The sequence below is a fragment of the Mandrillus leucophaeus genome, unplaced genomic scaffold (assembly GCF_000951045.1).
Source record: "Mandrillus leucophaeus isolate KB7577 unplaced genomic scaffold, Mleu.le_1.0 Scaffold289, whole genome shotgun sequence".
Classification (NCBI taxonomy): Eukaryota; Metazoa; Chordata; class Mammalia; order Primates; family Cercopithecidae; genus Mandrillus; species Mandrillus leucophaeus.
The window spans coordinates 1,167,135-1,171,957 of NW_012103020.1; the positions used below are offsets into that span (position 1 = coordinate 1,167,135).

At 40.5% G+C, this 4,823-nt stretch overlaps 1 pseudogene; it reads left to right on the plus strand.

Moving 5' to 3' along the window:
- The first annotated feature begins 1,132 nt into the window (after positions 1-1,132).
- On the plus strand, positions 1,133-3,011 carry LOC105543642 (annotated as a pseudogene).
- Positions 3,012-4,823: the final 1,812 nt, after the last annotated feature.

Here is a 4,823-nt window from a genome sequence, read left to right on the forward strand (position 1 = left end):
CCAGCCTGGGCGACAGAGACTCTGCCTCAGAAAAAAAACAAAAAAAAACAAAAAAAAACCTGGGACCTGATGGCTTCACTGCCGAATTTTACCAAAGATTTAAAGAAGAACTATTACCAATCCTTCTCAAAGTATTCAAAAAAATAGAGGAAGAGGGAATACTCCCAAACTCATTCTATGAGGCCAGTATTACTCTGATAGCAGAATCAGACAAAGATGAATCAAAAAAAGAAAACTACAGGCCAATATCCCTGATGAACATTTTTGCAAAAGTCCTCAATAAAATACTAGCAAACCATATTCAACAACACATTAAAAAGATCATTTATCATGATCAAGTGGGATTTATCCCTGGGATGCAAGGGTGTTTCAACAAATGCAAATCAGCCAGTGTGATAATATGATAACATCATATCAACAGAATGAAGGACAAAACCATATGGTCATTTCGATTGATGCTGAAAAATCATTTTATAAAATTCAACATCCCTTCATGATAAAAACCCTCAAATAACTGGGTATAGAAGGATCATAACATAATAAATGCCATATATGACAGACCCATAGCTGGTGTCATATTGAATGGGGAAAAACTGAAAGGCTTTCTTCTAAGATCTGGAACACAACGTGGATGCCCACTGTGACCACTGTTATTCAGCACAGTACTGTATATCCTAGATAGAGCAATCACACAAGAGAAAGAAAAGGCATCCAGATTGGAAAGGAAGAAGTCAAATTATTGTTGTTTGCTGACAATATGATTTTATGTTTGGAAAAACCTAAAGACGCCACAAGAAAAGTATTAGAACTGATAAATCCCGTAAAGTTGCAGGATACAAATCAACATACAAAAATAAGTAGCACCCTTTCCACAGCTTCCCATTCTTTAGAAACCAGGCTGCATATTCCCGGTGGTGGCACGCTGGATTCCGGGCTCTCGCATCCCCACCAGCCTCCCTGAAGGCAGATGGGTGGCCATGGAGACCCATCCGGACCCATGGTCTCCAGTGCAATACAGGGTGGATGATGCCAGTGTGCCAGAAGCCATATTTGACCAGAACATTGGGAAGGTCATAGCCATGCAGGAGGTTCTTGTGAGGAGATGAATTAATTGGTGAAGAGAGAGACCAGGATGAAGATGCCTTCAGGAGTGGGCCTGTTTGGGACTGGCAGCTCCCCCCGGGTTCTGCTCTCGCTGCTGAGGGCAGAAGGGTTCACTGGTGAGACCCTTTGGGGAAAGACTGAGGAGGAGGCAAAGCAGCTTGCTGCTTCTGTGTCAGCCGGACCAATGACATCTTGCTGCACCAAGATATGGATCTGGTGTGCATCAGCATCTCCCCTCCACTCACCCAGCAGATATATGTCAAGGCTCTAGATTTATTGTCTGTGTCTACGATTGTTTCTGCTGCAAGCTGGCCAGATGAGTTCCCCTCCTGAGCCTGTGTGAACAGAATCCATCTTGGTATGATATGGTTTGGGTCCCTGTCCCCACCCACATCTCACCTTGAATGATAATCCCCATAATCCACATGTGTGGAAGGAGGGACCCAGTAGGAGGTGATTGGATCATAGGGGCTGTTTCTCCCATGCTGCTCTCATGATAGTAAATTCTCATGAGATCTGATGGTTTTATAAGCTTCTGGCATTTCCCCTGCTTGCACTTCTCTCTCCTGCCACCAAGGGAAGAAGGTCCTTGCTTCCCCTTCACCTTCTGGCCATGATTGTAAGTTTCCTGAGCCCTCCCCAGCCACGTGGAACTGTGAGTCAATTAAACTTCTTTCCTTTATAAATTACCCAGTCTTGGGCCAGGTGCGGTGGCTCATGCCTGTAATCCCAGCACTTTGGGAGGCCGAGGTGGGTGGATCACGAGGTCAGGAGTTCAAGACCAGCCTGACTAATAATAGTGAAACCCCATCTCTTCTAAAAATACAAAAATTAGCCAGGCGTGGTGGCGCACACCTGTAGTCCCAGCTACTTGGGAGGCTGAGGCAGGAGAACCGCTTGAACTAGGGAGGCAGAGGTTGCAGTGAGCTGAGATCATGCCACTGCATTCCAGCCTGGGCGACAGAGCGAGACTCTATCTTGAAAAAATAAATAACCCAGTCTCGGGTATTTCTTCATAGCAGTGTGAGAATGGACTAATACACAGTCCATTAGGGTATTGGGAAGAATGTGGTTTGCAAGAACACAGCAACATCAGTGGATGCCTTTTGGATGGTGATGGCCTTGTGCTACTGCCTGCAGCTGATGAGCCTGGTGGGGAACGTGCTGCATTTCCTGCCTGCCTTTGTGTGCACGTGAACCAACCAATTTCGAAGCACTACGCAGGAGTGGTGATGATCTGCGACACCTGCATCTACTCAGGTAGCCTGCTGAGCCCCAGCCATAGCTGGATCTGTGACGAGCTCATGGGCAGCAGGGACCTGACACAATGGGGACCTACATCATGGACCTACTGACCCACCTGACCTTCTGGAAAGCTGAGAAGGTGCACACACTGCTCAAGACATACATGAGGCAGAATGCCACCATCTGTGGCATCCAACATGTCACCAGGAATGACTTCTGTTTCAAAAAAAAAAAAAAAAAACTGCCTGCCAAAACAGGATTCAACACTGTGTAAAAGAAGGAAACAACCTCACAACATCAAGATACTAAGCAATGTAACAGTTACCACTATACAATAAAAAATTACTAGACACATGAAGATTCAACAAAATGTGATCCATACCAGAAGAAAAATCAGTCAATAGAAACAGGATCAGAAATGACAGCGATCATGGAATTAGCGGGAAAAAAAAAGCCATTAAAACAGCTATTACTAATATAACTAAGAATTTACAAGAAAACATGAACATAAGAAAAGTTGAAGATATGAAAAACAAATGTAATTTTTAGACTTATGTAATATCTGAAAAAAATTTAAATCACTGTAGGAGTTTAAAGCAAATTTAATGTAGAAGAAAAATTGGTGACCTTGAAGCATAGCAATAGAAGCTATTCAAGCTGTAGCACACAGAGAAAAATATACCGAAAAGCCAAACTGCTATGAGTGTCTGCAGAAATAACCTTCAATAGATGTGCAACTCCAAGGACTATAGGTAGTGGAATTGACAGATATGAAAAGTATAGAATTTCTGTGTTCCAAATGTTTTAAAAGGTAAAGGATGTTATAAAGATGAGCAAGAGATTACCAGGAATGAACAGACAGGTTGGAAGGTAGGTGGGAGATGGGGAGATGCTCTAGAAATATAAAATATAATTGTTAGAATAACAAAGCTCAATGGAAAGGTTAAAGAGCAAATTTGATACAGATGAAGAGAGAATTAATAAATGAAGCCACTGCGGTGGCTCATGCCTATAATCCCAGCACTTTGGGAGGCCAAGGTAAGATGATCACTTGAGGCTAGGAGTTCGAGACCAACTTGGACAACATGGTGAGACCCTGTCTCTACCAAAAAAATTTAAAAATTAGCTGGGCATGGTAGTGCATGCCTGTAGTCCTAGCTTATCAAAAGGCTAAAGCAGAGCATGACTTGAACCCAGGAGTTTGAGGCTTCAGAGTGCTATGATTATGCCAGAGTGCTATGATTATTCCAGCCTGAGCGACAGAGTGAGACTTTGTCTCTTAAAAAAATAAATGAGAAGATATCTTTTAAAATTACCCAGAGTATACTAAGGAGAGACAAGGAAGTAAAAATATGAAAACAATATTAAGAGATGGAAGCTTGGATAAGAAAGTCACACACATGACTAATTGAAATCTCAGAAAGAAAAGGAGGAAAAAAGAAGAGGCAATATTCCCTGTCCCCCAATATTTTGTGAAATTGTTCAAACATACAGAAAAGTTGAAAGCATTATAGAGTGAACTTTTACATTTACCAATTAATTCTAGAACATTTTGTTATATTTACTATATCATATAGGTATCCACTTATCCATCCATCAATCCTATTTTGTATGCATTTCAGAGTAAGTTGTAGACATCACCACTAAACATTTTACTATGTTCATCATTAGTATTCAATATTGTTTTATAGCTTTTTTGTATTTAAAATGTGCATATAATAAAATGCACAGATCTTAAGTGCAACATTTGGTCAGTTTTTACAAGTGCATACACCTGTGTAACACAAACTATCAAAAAAAAAAAATACTGCTCTTCAGAAAGTTCTCTGATGCCCCTTACTAGTCAATCCCTGCCCTTTACCTCCCACTGGTAAGAAGTGTCCTAATGAGAGGTATCATTTAGATAAATAGTGCTGTGATTTTTGCAAAAATGATGAAAAAATGAATTAACAGATCTAGGAATCACAGCATAATGAAAGCAGGATACATAAACAGAAATATATGACATATTGTATAAAGAAATGGCAGAACTCATAAGATCTTACAAGCAGCTAGAAAGGGCAGATCACTTGCAAAAGAACAGCAGTGAAAATAACAGTGAATTTATTATCAGCATCAATGGAAACCAGAAGTTAATGGAATAATATCTTTCAAGTGCCGAAAGATAATGGTCAACTAGAACTATGTACTTGCCCAGACTACCTTTTAAGAACAAGAGTGAAATAGAGACATTTAAAGATAAGTGATAATTGAGAGTTTAGCTCAGAGATATGCATGAAACTCCTAAATGACACATAGTCATGCACTGCATGACAAAGTTTTGATCTATAATAGACCACGTATACAATGGTGGTCCCGTAAGATTATATTGGCTGAGTATTGCTAATCCAACAATCCAAAATCCAAAATACTTCAAAATTCGAAACTTTTTGAGTGCCAACATGATACTCAAAGGAAATGTTATTTGGAGCATT